This window comes from Pseudorca crassidens, chromosome 18 (genome assembly GCF_039906515.1).
Source record: "Pseudorca crassidens isolate mPseCra1 chromosome 18, mPseCra1.hap1, whole genome shotgun sequence".
NCBI classification, from domain to species: domain Eukaryota; kingdom Metazoa; phylum Chordata; class Mammalia; order Artiodactyla; family Delphinidae; genus Pseudorca; species Pseudorca crassidens.
The window spans coordinates 75931505-75946195 of record NC_090313.1 but is presented as its reverse complement, the minus strand read 5'-3'; the positions used below and the strand labels follow the sequence as shown (position 1 = coordinate 75946195).

The 14691-nt window shown below is 43.7% G+C and overlaps 1 protein-coding gene across 7 annotated transcripts in view; it reads left to right on the top strand.

The window, feature by feature from the left end:
• Window positions 1-14691, top strand: part of WASF3 (WASP family member 3) — a 90596-nt gene that overhangs the window by 32908 nt on the left and 42997 nt on the right. For 5 of the 7 annotated variants that reach the window (XM_067713673.1, XM_067713667.1, XM_067713668.1 and 2 more), the window contains exon 2: window positions 923-1017. The exons of 1 other annotated variant lie outside the window; for it this stretch is intronic. The gene's annotated coding sequence lies outside the window, so the exon portion shown is untranslated. Of the gene's footprint in view, window positions 1-922; window positions 1018-10096; window positions 10237-14691 lie in introns of those variants that run through there. One more of the 7 variants, XM_067713671.1, reaches the window with a different exon arrangement.

The window sequence follows — 14691 nt, the reverse complement described above, 5'->3', positions numbered from 1 at the left end:
TTTCCTACGGACATCACACCCCCTCCTTTCCAGGGCCTGCACGGCCTTTCCCCCTCCCCCCACCCTTCCTTGACCTCCCACGAAGCTTTTGCTATACCCCAGCCCACTTCTGGGCTGCCCTGCTCTTTCCTGAATCTACTGTGTTGTATTATAATTATCTACGCGCATCAGTCACCCTTGCAAGACTCAGTTCTTTCGTGAGCAGGCGTTTTCTCAGTCATTTTTGTGTCTGCAGGGTTTAAAGGGGGGCCAGCTTACGCAAGATGCTTAGAAATGTTTTGCCGAATGAACGAATGCTTGTTCTCTACATGTTTCTTAAATGTATTCTCCTAAGTGAATGGTAACTCTATTTGGGTAGGAAACTGTACTATATTTTTGGTACCACAAACAGTGTTTATCTTCAGATAACTCTGTAGGCTTGCTGTTAATATCAGTTATCCTGGAAACACTTTCTAGGGTCAATTCAGCCGGTTTTACGTCGTCGTTACTGTTTTATCCCCACGTGTACTATTAAAATATTTGTGAAGTGATCACCAAGATTTTTATTGACTTGTGTTCTTATGCAAATGATCTGTATTCAGTTAATTGTGGGCGGTCACAAACCTAAAATGTGTGTAAGCAGTTCAGTTGAATAGACCTGTGGTATACTGGGCTTTTTTGTTTTTCTTCCCTTCGGCTGTTATTTACTAGATACCTTGAAGTTAATTTCAGAGCTTATTCCAGGATAGAGAGTGGGAATTATACCAGAATTCACATGCCTTATTAGCTCCCTGCTTAAACTAACTTAAAAAGAACTAGTTCTGGGACTAGAGCTCCCTTGACGAAATTATTGGAATGTGAAATTTGAATTTAAGACTTTCTTGGAGACGTGAATGCATTTTGCTTGCCGGTACTTAATTTTTTTTTTTTTCTTTCTTCTTAGTTTTAATTTTGATTGCTGTTACTACTGATATCTGAGCCAAAGTGGTGATGCTACCTGAGCGACATTTCTGCAACCCATAAGTCAACAGTTACACGGTAAGACTGTGTGCCTTTTACCCTTAAAGCCATTTAATTTCTATAACATTATAGTTTAGAATTTGAAATGGAGTAGGATAAAATATGTTAGTGTTTCAAAATATCAATATATTTTAATATATAAATATTAACAGCAGATAATATTTTAGAGCTTTTGGTCCTAATCAACAGTGAGAGGTTGAAAGAGAAAAACTATAATTTGATATATTCATTTCCTATTAATTTTTAAGTGAACAAGTATGGATATGCAGTTTTTGACTCATTAAACTGGGGTCTCATTTCCCCCCCTATATATCTTGCCCATTTACTTTCTGTTTCCTGACGTTTAACCAGTTCATTATTTTTTGGATCTTGTTAATAACGAGTGGGTATGAGAAGCCAAGATGATAAGACTTAAACCTCCTCAGGTGTTACTGTAACTCACTCTGAAGTGAAGTGGTGATTCCAACAGTGGCTCAAATGAGGTTTTGAATTATTTACGGGTTTAAATGACCTGTATTTCCCTATCTTTGAGGAATGCCTCGAGTAACGAGGATGGTGTACTAGGAAGGCAGGTCCTGCTCGGAACCTCACTTTCCTTCTGTACAAAATTCTGCCGTCTGTCTTGCCTGCTTTACAGAGTGAAAAAAATCACTTGATGTTTGTGGAATTGTCCTTTTTTGCATTAAGGGTAGAGGGAGAATAACAAGTCTTGGTTCTGAGTTGGTATTGAGAGAGAACGTATTACTCTTGATATCTGTGTGTGGGGCACGCCAGAAGCCTTGACCTCTAATCCTGCTTCACCTTGACCTTGGCACTCCAGTAACTTCCTGTCAAAAAACTGATGTTGATTCCCATACTTTCATGTTACAGGTAATTTTCCAGTAGTATGTCTGAATTCTTTGACCACAGCAGAATTAAGCTAGAAATCAGTATCAGATGTTTGGGAAATCACCAGATATTTTGAAATTAAACATCACATTATAAAGATCCCACGGGTCAAAGGGGAGGTCACAAGGGAAATCAGAAAATATCTTGAATGAAAATGAAAATATAACATATCAAGATTTATGGGATGTGCCTAAAGCAGTACTTCAAAGGGAAATTTATAGTGTTAAAGGCTTATATTAGAAAACAGAAGTTTTGAAACAATAATATAAACTTTTACTTTATCAGCTCAGTGCTTTATATCCACCTAGAGGGTGGGATAGGGAGGGTTAGAGGGAGACGCAAGAGGGAGGAGATATGGGGATGTATGTATATGTATAACTGATTCACCTTGTTATACAGCAGAAACTAACACACCATTGTAAATCAATTATACTCCAATAAAGATGTTAGAAAAGAAAATAAATTAGAAGGCAGGGAACTATATTCAATATTCTGTAATAAACCATAATGGAAAAGAATATGAAAAAGAATATATATATTTATAACTGAATCACTTTGCTGTATAGCAGAAATCAACACAACATTGTAAGTCAACTATACTTCAAAAAAATTAATTAAAAAAAGAAAAGAAACTAGAAGGCAAAGAGCAAATTAAACCCAGAACAAGCAGAGGAAGAAAATAATAAAGATAAGGGCAGAAAACAATGAAATAAAAAACAGGAAAAAAAAATAGGAGAAAAATCAGTGAAACCAAAAGCTGTTTCTTTGATGAGATCAATAAAAGTGACAAACCTGTAGTCATAGTGATCAGGAAAAAGAGAGAGAAGAGAGACCATCAATCTAGATCCTACAGATATTAATAGGAAGATAAGGAAATATTATGAGCCACTTAATACATACGATAACTTAGATAAATGGACAAATTCCATCAAAGATACAACCTACCAAACCTCACTCAAGAAGAAATGGATAGGGACTTCCCTGGCGGTCCAGTGGTTAAGAACTTTGCCTTCCAATGTAGGGGGTGCGGGTTTGATCCTGGTTGGAGAGCTAAGATCCCATGTGCCTCGCAAGCCAAAAGGCCAAGACATAAAACAGAAGCAATATTGTAACAAATCCAATGAAGACTTTAAAAATGGTCCGCATCAAAAAATCTTAAAAAAAAAAAAGAAAGAAATGGGTAACTTGTATAGCTCTTTATTAAAGAAATTGAATTTGTAGTTAAAAATTGTCCCCAAAAGAAAGCTCTGAGCCCACATGGTCTCATTGGTGAATTCTGCCAACCTATTAAGAAAGAAATAATACCAATTATATACAAACCCTTCAGAAAACAGAAGGAAAGGAACACTATTTTATGAGGTCAGTATTACTCTGATACAAAAAACGGATATTTCGCCACAAAATATTAACAAATTAAATACAGTTTATATAGAAAGGGTAATATATCATGCCCAAGGACCATTTATTCCAGAAATGCAGGAATAATTCACAATATCAACAAACTAAACAACAGAATTTTTAAAACCCCTATGATCAACTCAATAGATGTAGAAAAAGCATTTAACAGTATTCATCATCCGGTCATGATTAAAAACTCAGAAAACTAAGAACAGAAGGAAACTCTCAAAAAAGTTGGAGTAGAAGGGAGCTTCCTGAACTTGATAAAAGCTGTCTATGAAGAACCTACAGCTGATATTACAATTACGGGTGAAAGACTGAATGCTTTTGCCTGACATTAGGAGCAAGGCTAGTCACTCAACGTTCCTATTCAGAATTGTCCTAGCCAGTGCAATAAAGCAGGAAAAAGAAATAAAAGGCATATGGTTAGGGAAAGAAGCAAAAGCAGATTTAGAACTCCCCTAGCAAGGGGCCTGAGAAATGTTGCTTTAGCCTGCCAGCCTCTGTGATATAGAAGGGAGAGCAGGAGTTGGGGAATAGCTGTTGAATGCCAGCACATAAAATCTACTACATTTTGGGTTCTGTGGTCATGATCTGAAAATCATAAAAGCAAGGCAACATTTATATCACTTGTGGGTTTAAATTACTGTTCTTTAAAGTTTTAAAAGTCAGCATAATCTATTGTGAGAGTCTTATTTCAGCATCTTCTTCTTTCCGTTGATATAACTGGAAAGCCACGTGTAGTATTTAAAAGTTACACATTGGTTTAAACTTCATTAAATAGCTTTTGTTTTTTAAGTTAAAGAAGAAGGCTATCTGAAACAATATAAAGATGTCCTCTAAAATTTTGTGAGGGCAAACAACGTTATTTGTTAAATCTGTTACAACCCTCACTTAACTTTGGAGGAGTTAACAGTTCTTAGACTATACAGACGTGTTTTGTGTAATAATATAAGACACATATTGTGCCTTTTAATGGCTGCTATGTAATTTCCAAGTACTTGCTCATTTTTGCGGTGGTTGGCAGTGTGGGGCTGAGGGAATCTTGAGTCGTGGTCCCAATTGTCTGGGAGAATTATGACAGGACAGCATCTCTGGGTGGTTTTACTGGAATCATTTCTAAGTCTCTTGCAATGAAATTGTTTTTCGGCCTAAGTAGAATACTTACAAATCTTAAACAAATTTAATAATTGTGTGCATTTCATTACATGTTACCGGCCCTGTCACTTGGTGCTCGGTACTTGGTATAGCACAGGGGACGAGTGTAAATTTAGAAGTTACGGAAGATTTGGGTCCAAATGCTAAAAACATAGAGGCTTAATTAAGCTTTCGAGCAAAATCCACGTAAATCCTTGATCCTCATTTCCCTTATCTGTAAAAGGAGGATAATAATCTTGATAAGCTGCTGAAAACATTGAAAATATTCCTCAGAGCATCTGAGAGACCGTGGACCCTCGGATGGTGATGCTGGTAGAGGGTCTTAGTTGCAGAAACATCATAAGACTTTGGCACCCACCAGAACTTTTTTGTTTTTTTTTTTGCGGTACGCAGGCCTCTCACTGTTGTGGCCTCTCCCGTTGCGGAGCACAAGCTCCGGACGTGCAGGCTCAGCGGCCACGGCTCACGGGCCCAGCCGCTCCACGGCATGTGGCAGAACTGGTTTTGAGTTTAAGTTCTTCTACTTATGAATCATGTCACTTTGGATAAGTTAATTTTTGAGCCCTGAGTTCTTTATCTGTTAAGCGAGGGCAGTGCCAACCCATAAGGTTGTAGTGGGGTGTAAATGACATAACGTATATAATAAAATGCTCAGGTATGTAAAATGTTCCCATTTATCACCTGTAACGGGGTTACCATCGTTAGCTTTATGATTTTGTTTCTTTGGTTGATTTTCTATAAGGTGAACTAGAAACCCCGAATGGTCACGGTTCACCTGTTGGACTGTGTTGAGAAGAATGAAGCCGATAGGGTGCCAGGCTTGATGTTTTGAGACCAAGTGTTGCAAATGTTAGATATTTTACTAGTATTTCTCTGGTACTTGCATAGTGCCAACAGTTGGGAGTGGTTAACTAAAATAACCATTCAGTTTATCTTAACTATCTTTCATGAACGCAGCTTCTAGTTGCCAAAAATATTGCCACCAGGATGCTTTTGGTTTCTAAAAATACAGGCTCAAGATCTGTAGCGTGTCTGCTAGGGAACAGTTGGTAGGTTCTACAGCTTTTCTGCTATTTTGACCTTATTTCAGGATGTCGTTCGTATGAGTTGCCAACGTTTGGCTATTTTTGACCAACAAAAGTGGAAGCTCCATATGGTCCAAGTGGATATTTCAGGCTCTGCTGTTAGTGTTTTCTTTACACACTTGGTAAATGATCTAATTTTGTATCTTATAATTTGTTGTTTCCTCTAGGAGCTTACATTTATTTTTAACGCATTTTGGATTTGCTTCATTAATTTGTTTGGTGAACGTTGTTCTCAAGTAATTGGTGCAAAAGAGTAGGACAGAGAAAAATAAGTGCTGCATCTTTCGTAACAAGAAGAGGAGATGCTGCCTAATCTTCAAGAAGACTTTCAATTTATGGTCGAGTAAATAGAAACAAAAACTAGAGGCTTTTGAGAATTAAACCTTGAGGTCATAGGTCATACAGGTAGAGTCTGAGTCCCTGAAGATTCTCTGAGATCAGTTCACCCTCACAAGTGCTAAAGCCACTCTGGATGGTTATAGCTTCTGAGGGTTTATTCACGTGTTTCATGTTATGAAAATAGCGCAGTGTTCACTCAGCTTAATGTTGTGTTTAGAAAGTGTCCATGGGTCCTGTGTTTATTGTACTTTGAATAAGAAGCTGACAGTTTCAGTTTTATTTAAAAGGGCATTCATGTAACAGATACTTAGTGGGGGTCATAAATAGTGACAATAACATCGCGTTGAGCAGCTTGTGAGCCTTTCCCACGCATCTCAGTGTGATCGCAGCCTGACTGTGGTGCTGCTAAACCACTCTTCCCCTCCTTGTCCAGCTAACGGGAAAAGGGAGGTACAGAGTTCGTTTTCTAATGTGTCAGGTAAGCACGGATTCCTTCACAGGGGTAGCATCTGGGGTTTGGGATCCGCTTTACGCTGTTTGTGGCCTTGGTGTACCACGTCATCAGAGGTCTCATCGGAGCCCTCGGAGGGGAGCAGGCAGGCGTTGCTTCCATCTTGGAGGTGAGGACTGGGGTGTAGTGGGCTTGAGCTCCTGAAGAACTTGGGTTCTGCTCGCTGGTCTGGCTTGCTCGCTGCTGTGCCAGGCCCAGGCCCCTTTCAGGACGGCTGTCTGTGCTCACTGTTTGCACTGCCCATCCCTGATGGTGGAGCGGGGACACATCCACTCTGGAGGATGGAACTCTGTAGGAGGAAAACTTTTCCTAGGAAGTGAGTTAGCATTTCCGTTTGCTGTATTCATCGAGCCATTAACTGTGGCGCCTGACGAGTTGCTAAATTTATCTTTTTCTGTTTTTTTTCTGTCGTGGTCTTTCGTCCCGTGTCTGTGGCTCACAGTAATTCTTTCTCCCTGACCATCGTGTCAAAATCTAAATATGAAATAATTTTCCAGGCATCTCCCAATTTGTATTCTGCTCTTATCTCTTATCCAACCCCACGGATCCAGTTTTTAAACTAATTGGATAGTTTTATTATTGAGTTTTGAGAGTTCTTTGTATGTTTTGCATATAAGACCTTCGTTCAATAAGGCGTAACTGGCCAACAGTAAATGATGCATGTTTGAAAGGTGCAGTCTGGTGAGTTCTGACCTGTGCACGCAGCCGTGAGCGCGCACGCTGTCGCCCACGGAAGGTTCCTCCGGCCTTTGTCACCCTCCCCACTCCCCACCGTCTCTCCCGCACCTCCAGGCAAGCACGGATCTGCTCTCTGTCCTGAGATTGGTGTGCGTTTCCAGAATGTTACTGTAAAGGAAAAGCAGTCCTCTGTGTGTCTCCTGCTTCTTCACTCTGACACCAGGCATGTAGTGTCCCCACGGCAAGCAGTTTGGTGACACCGGCCAGGTGGCTTGCAGTTCAACTCAGTTCTGACGTTTATCTGGTGGAGAGAGCACCCATCCCACAGGTGAAGGGCCTGTCCCACAAGATCCCCCCAGCCAAGCCCCCCAGCTTCCTTTGTTACCTGCACGTCTGGCCGAGGGGCTGTAAATCCAAGGTTCCCGTGACCCCTGTCTGGGCCTGATGGTGCACAGAACTCAGGAAACCAGTTTACCCACTAGATGGACGACCAGGCCGTTGCGAAGGACCTTCAGGGATATGAGTGAGCGGCTCGATGATGAGACACAGAACCCCGTGAGTTTGGGGTGCACCACCCTTCTGGCACGTGGATGCATCCGGTTCACCAGCCTAGAAGCTCTTGAACCCCATCCTTTTGGAGGGTTTCTGGAGACTTCATGACAGGCACGATTCGTTAGATCATTGGCGGTGGGTGACTGAACATGGTTTCCAGCCCCTCTCCTTTCCCCAGAGGTCTGGGGGTGGGACTGAAAATTCCAACCTTCTAATCACTGGGTTGGTTCCCCTGGCAACCAGCCCCCATCCTTAGGGAAGGTCCGGAAGTCACTTCATTAACATACGCAAGTGTGGTTCAAAGGGGTTGGTTTGTGTCAAAAGACCCCTTTATAGCTCTTATCACTTAGGAAATTCTAAGTTTTAGGAGCTCTGTGCCATTAGTGGTGATGAAGACAAAATACGTATTTGTTATTATAAATCACAGTATCATAGTTACATAGGAGGAACCCTACAGTGTGTACTCTTTTTGTCTGGCCTTTGTTCAGCATAACCATCCGAGATTCATCCTTGTTGTTTCCCGTATCAGTAATTCGTTCCACGTTGTTGCTAAGAAGTGCAGTTTGTTGGGCTTCCCTGGTGGCGCAGTGGTTGAGAGTCCGCCTGCCGATGTGGGGGACACGGGTTTGTGCCCCGGTCCGGGAGGATCCCACATGCCGCGGAGCGGCTGGGCCCGTGAGCCACGGCCGCTGAGCCTGCGCGTCCGGAGCCTGTGCTCCGCAACGGGAGAGGCCACAACAGTGAGAGGCCCGCGTACCGCAAAAAAAAAAAAAAAAAAAAGTGCAGTTTGTTTATCCATTCACCCGTTGATGGGTTTTGGGGTCGTTTCTCTTTTGGGTTGTTTTTGGCTTTTGCAAATCAAGCTGTATGAACATTCATGTACGGGTCTTTGTGTGGGCATGTGCTTTTTTTTCTTTTTTAATTAATTTATTTATTTGGTTGTGCTGGGTCTTAGTGGCGGCAGGCGGGCTCCTTAGTTGCGGCATGCCTGTGGGATCTAGTTCCCTGACCAGGGATCAAACCCAGGCTCCCTGCATTGGGAGCTGGGAGTCTTAACCACTGTACCACCAGGGAAGTCCCTGGGCATATGCTTTTATTTCTTCTGCATAAATTCCCGGGAGTGGAATGGTTCCTAGGGTCATTCTGGTAAGTGTGCGTTTAACTTTTTAAGAAACTGCCAGACTGTTTTCCAAAGTGATTGGGTTGTTTTACATCCCCTTCAGCAGAGAGTTCTGGTTTCTCTACATTCTTACCGATGTTTGGTGTGGTCAGTGGTTTTGCCTTCAGCCATTCTAATAGGTGTGCAGTGCTATCTCCTTGTGGTTTTAATTTGCATCTCCTTCATGGTTAATGACTGATGGTGTGAAATGTCCTTGAGGTGCTTATTTGCCATCTGTCTGTCTGCTGTGAAGTGTCTGTTCATATATTTTGCTCGTGTTTTTAATTGGATAGTTTTATCACTGAGTTTTGAGAGTTCTTTGTATGTTTTGCATATAAGACCTTCATTCAATAAGTGATTTGTACTTTCATCCATTTTACTAGTGATTTTCCCCCTTTACTCTAGAATGAAGCTTTGGGGAGTGACTGGGATTATTTTACAGTCTAGATCTCCCAGGTTCCATTTATCTTAAAAAAAGTTTATTTAAGTAGCTGGTTTTGTCTGGCTGGTCAAAACAGGGAAGGAAGGCAGTTCCCGGTGAAAGCATCTCTGAGGTTCCTGGATTAGTAACGTGAATCAGAATAAACTTTCATGTGCAACAGAGAAATAGAAAACAGGTGTAGGCTCAAATATAAAGTATATCCTACAGTCCCAAATGTACTGAGTGTCTGATTATATGGATACCAAGACACTATAAAATGACTTAGAAATAAAATACGAATATATTTTTAAAGCGGTTTACATCTAAAAGGAATTTAGTAATTTGTTGATGAAAAATTAATCAATAGTCAATCTAAGAAAGAAAGAGAAAATTTTATTCAGGCCATCCTGAAGATTATAACCCAGGAGGCAGTCTTTTAGAAATCTCTGAAGACTCTGCTCATCGGAGGTCAAAGCACACGTTATATAAGTTTTTGAGACAAAGAGTCATACATCAGAGGAACATATTGACAGTTTGTGAGCCCAACAAGGCGAGTCGTGGGTCACGGTGACCTCTTGCAGGATTGAGAAAGGAGTGTTATTCCTAAGTCATTGCATCACTGGCACCAGTAGGAAGTTGCTTTTTTTGGGTGAGCAGGCATTCCTGTGTCTTTAAGGGGATCCAGTTAATATAATGTGTGATACAGATGCAAAGTGCACACTAAAGAGGGGGGGAGGGTAGTGGCTCAAATGGCAGAGAAAATTTTATGTTTAAACATTTTCTTGTTCTGCCTTAAAAATAATTTTATTTCATCACTTTAAATTGAAAAAAAAAAACCAGTCCAAACTAAAGAAGGACATAACAGAGCTTAAAAGTCAATTTCAATATAGATACGCAGATAACTGGTGGAAGGTTCTAGAAGAGAAGCTTTCTTGAGCCCCGTGGCCACCCCCGTGATGCCCAGGAGAGGAGGACGGGGCAGAGACCGCGGATTGTTCTTCACTTACTGGATGCTCTTCACCACTTGCTTCTCCATATCCCACTCGTGGTAGGTTATTTTCTTCACTTTTTCTGGCCTTGAGGTTTCTTTCTACAGCAGACAAAAACAAGACAGGAGCCAGTGGTGAACACGCTGGTGCAGAGGAATCTCAGCCTCGACCTCTACTCTCTGCCTTTTCAGTTAGAACCAGATGTTAGCGTCCACCTGAAAAAATGTCCAGGTGATGTTTTGTAGCCCATAAAAGACAAGCGACCGTTTCTTATCTCTGAGCGTCCTCCAAAAATAAGCACTTGACAGGGGTTTCATATCACTATGTTATTCCATAGACATACATCTGCTTTTTTCCCCTGGGGTACTTATTATTTACTTGTTGAGGCTGTTGAGCAAAAACGAGATGATACTTTCCAACCCTTGGAAACGAACTGCATTCCTCCACCACCTGATGTTTCCTGAGTAGCCTCCGTGTGCCGAGCGTGCGCTGCAGGGTCGGTGAAGCGGTGTGACCTCCCCATCCCCCAGTGGAGTCTTTCCAGTTGTGTGTTTTGTTTTTTTTTTTTGTGGTACGCGGGCCTCTCACTGCTGTGGCCTCTCCCGTTGCGGAGCACAGGCTCCGGACGCGCAGGCTCAGCGGCCATGGCTCACGGGCCCAGCCGCTCCGCGGCATGTGGGATCTTCCCGGACTGGGGCACGAACCCGTGTCCCCTGCATCGGCAGGCGGACTGTCAACCACTGCGCCACCAGGGAAGCCCTCCAGTTGTGTTTTAATTTCCCAGGTATGAGAAATACCTTAAACTAGTGCTTGTCACCCTGGATTGTAACTTTATTGATATGCCTGCCTCTCTCACTGAACCATTACTTCCTCCAGGAAAGGGATTTTGTCTTATTTTTGATGTTTATTCTTTGTATTTCCATTGGCTAAAGTATAATAAAAATGCACAAGGTGTTTGGAGCACAGTTTGAATCCAATGTGGATATTTCTGGAAGCCAGCTGTATATCTAACTGGAAGGAAAGAAAGCGCGCCAGCCCTCGGGGGCCCTGTGAGAGCAAATCTGTTTTTTCGGAGGAGGAAACCGAGGCCCACCTTGGTTAAGAAACCTGCACAGGGTCACGCAGTGCTGGTGGCAGAACTGGGCCTGGAACCCAGGGCCTCCGGTTCCTCTGCGCCTTTCTGTCCCTCATCATGCAGGAGCCTACAGACCATGTTCTAGTAACAAAGCCTAGACATTTATCCCAGTGAAACACAACTGTTACACTTATGCAGTCTTTCCCCCACTTCGCCCCCCGACTTCATCACGACTTGCCTCTGAAGCTCACGTAAAAGAGGTGAGGCAGTGTCGCTCTAGAAGACCACAGAACAGGGTGGGCGCTGAGGAGGCCCAGGCTCTTCCTCTGGCTGCGGGAATGTGACGGCGTTGGGGGTACCTTCCGGGGAATGTCAGCAGGCAGGCGGGGTCCCGTAAAGCCAGGGACGAGCGGACACGGTCCTTGCCCCTCACAGTAAAAGGGGCACAGCGGGAAATATGGTGGGAATCAGAGGACTGGCTCTGTGTGGGTGCAGGGATGGGGCCACATGTGCTGGGATCACGTTTTTTCTGAGGACACAACTCCTACATACAAGTCAATGTGGTTAAAAATCCAGACATGTGCAGTAGGCACACGTGTAGTCTGCTGTGTGCAGGAGAGTCTGAGCGCGTGATTTCCTCTGCTACGTGCTGCGCTGTAACTGCCAGGCCTGTGGCAGTCGGAGCAGAGGTTACCAGCACGTCGGGAGCAGAAAAGAAAGCATCATTAGCACCGTCAGGTTCCTGAGCTGTGCGTGTTCTCCAGCCTCAGGAAGTCTCTATGGCTGCAGGGTGGAGGCAGAAATCCATCACAGTTTTGTCAGTTTTATACACTCAGACAGGGCTATCAGTAATATAGTTTTAAATATGTAATAAGGACTTAGTGCACTTTCTTTAAGTCACTCTGCATCCAATCAACCCTTTCTACAATCGTAATATAAACTGGGGAATGATCACAATCGTGGGTTTCTGGGCCATAAAACAAATCTCAGCAAATGTAAGGGAGTTAAAGTCAGACAAAGCCTGTCCTCTGAACACAATGAAATTCAACTGAAAACCACCAGCAGTGGGATATCTGGAAAAACCCACTCATTGTGTTTGTATTACTAAGTCGACTGCTCGCCCGAAAGAGATCTTCCAGATGGTTCACATGGACAGGAATGGCTGTGGAAAGGGACATTCTGAGAACTTCTTACTATTTTAAACATCTGTGGAATTGCTTCTATAATTTTTTTTAAGAAAAAGAAGCATTCCAATTAATGATGCTGTAGGAAAACGGAAGAGTTTCAGTTTATGGAATTCTAAAAAGAGGTGAAATACGTTATTGGAAGATAGGAAAGTTTGAAAGTAGAAAGCACATTGATATGGTTCTGAAATTCTTTAATCCTTTGACTTTAATCACAAGAGTACTACTTGGAGAAGTTAAGTGCCAGTTTGCAGACATTTCGTTGCATAATGAGTAAAATTACAGGAAAAATTCAGGTTTAGGTTAATTGTACAATAAGCAAAATTAGATGGGAAATATTAAGTATCTTATTTCAGTAATGAACGTGATATTAATATTAAAGTAATAAGATCATTAGTATCTTACATGTTGTTGCCCAGCACACGTTTTCACGCGAGCCTCCATACGGCCTGTAAGGAACCCGCAGAAGGTGTAATTAGTACACACTGACTCGGGGTTATTTTGAAAAGGTGACACAAAAATCAGAGTCTAATGTCCGCTTATATTATTCTGTGTCCTTATGGGATCCCACCTGCAAAAGTTTGATGGGGGATGTGCCTGTGTGAAAAGAGGAGAGGAGGCTGGAAGAGGCATCCTGCGTGATGCACGTCCGACCCCGGGGTGGGTGTGTAGGAGAAGGTTCCGTCCTGGTTGGCTGAGGTCTGCAGGAGCCTGGGCAGAGCCACTGGGAGCCCCGTCACTGTTTGGTCTTTGCTGGTTCCCCTCAGCTGTCCCGTTCTCATTTCTTGCTGCTGACTGACCGTCAGCCTCCCTCTCAAGTGGTGAAGAGTTCTCCATCTCTGCTGCTCCAAAGAGCAGCAACTGATCTGGACATCGTGGTCCCACTTCCAGGTTCCTGGGGAGGGACCCTGGCCTGGTTTTGGTCGTGCCTTGGAATCTAGTCCACAGTTGCGTGAACCAGGTTGTGTCTGTAAACTGAGACATTTCCCAGAAAAGTTGGACAAACTGCAGGCTTAGCAGTAAACCTCATGCTACCTCGGATAGTCCTTGAGCATTTGGTTAGCAGTGTTAGATTTTTTTCTTAGCACGTAGGGTGGCTTTGAAGCATGGTTGGGATGTTCCAGGGATGGGCTGGTGAAGCGCATGGAAGTTGTTTGCTGGTGACTGGGTGGATTCGCTCATTCCATGTCTGTTTCTGTAACTGCAAAGCGTTTTCAAGAGAATCGATTGACTCAACATTTTCTCCTTTACCTCTTCCTTGCGCTTCCATTTATTCAAAACTGGATTCGTGTCAGATAAAGGCTGTCTGGGAAAAAATACACCTGTTAGAGTACTTCACACTGACAGGAAAGCCATAAGAGTCATTGCTGGGTGATTAGAACTTTCAAAAGGATCCGTGAAATGCAACCCTTCTTCTAAAACCATACAGACGGCAGCATGTCCTCTCTCTGTTGTCTTGTGTATTTAGACAGGTGCGGGAACCCCACCTCTAGGTACAATGACAGTGAGAAGTGAAGGCTGGGATTAATTAGAGCTGAACTACTGAACAATAGGCCAGGTGCCCAGGGAGGGGCAGATAGACATGTGCGTGTGTATGTATATGGGCACGAGGTCAGCAGGCATCATTGGGGTGCTCGAGCCATGGTGTGGGCTGTGAAGGGCTTTGTGGGGAACAGAGTCGATAGACTCAGCCCCGAAATCTGGGCAGTTTACGGTCTGCCCTGCGGGGAGAGACGCCGTCTGTGCTGGCCCAGTGCAGGCACACCGGCTCTGCGGGGTGCTGGGGACAGTAAGCGGGGAGCTGTGTGAGCGTCTGACAACGCAGCCTCTTCTGAATCCTTCTCAGACCTCTCACTGTTTAGAATATGGTGTGTTAATAGGAAACACGAGGTGTAGTGAAGCCAGTGGATCCAGAGACAACTGCCACTGACAAGAGAGTGAGTCGCTCCCAGGGGCGGGGGCCCCACGGGGAAGCACCAGGGCCGTCGGAGGCAGAGGGAGTGGGGGGGGATCAGGGGAAGGAGCCTGTACTGTGGATTTTCTCGGAGGCACGGGTGAGGCAGGGTGAGCGGGTTTAGGAGGAGCTCATTTGAATAATCTCAGGGGCTCTGGGGTGTGAGGTCACCCCTGGTGTCTGGCGCCCGGGTGATTAGGGCAGGCGGAAGGTGGCCTGCTGGGAGCAGTGGAGGTGGTGGCGAGGGCCCTGCACTGGTGGGCTGGATGGCAAGGCGAGTTCAGGATTTGGTCAGTCCCAG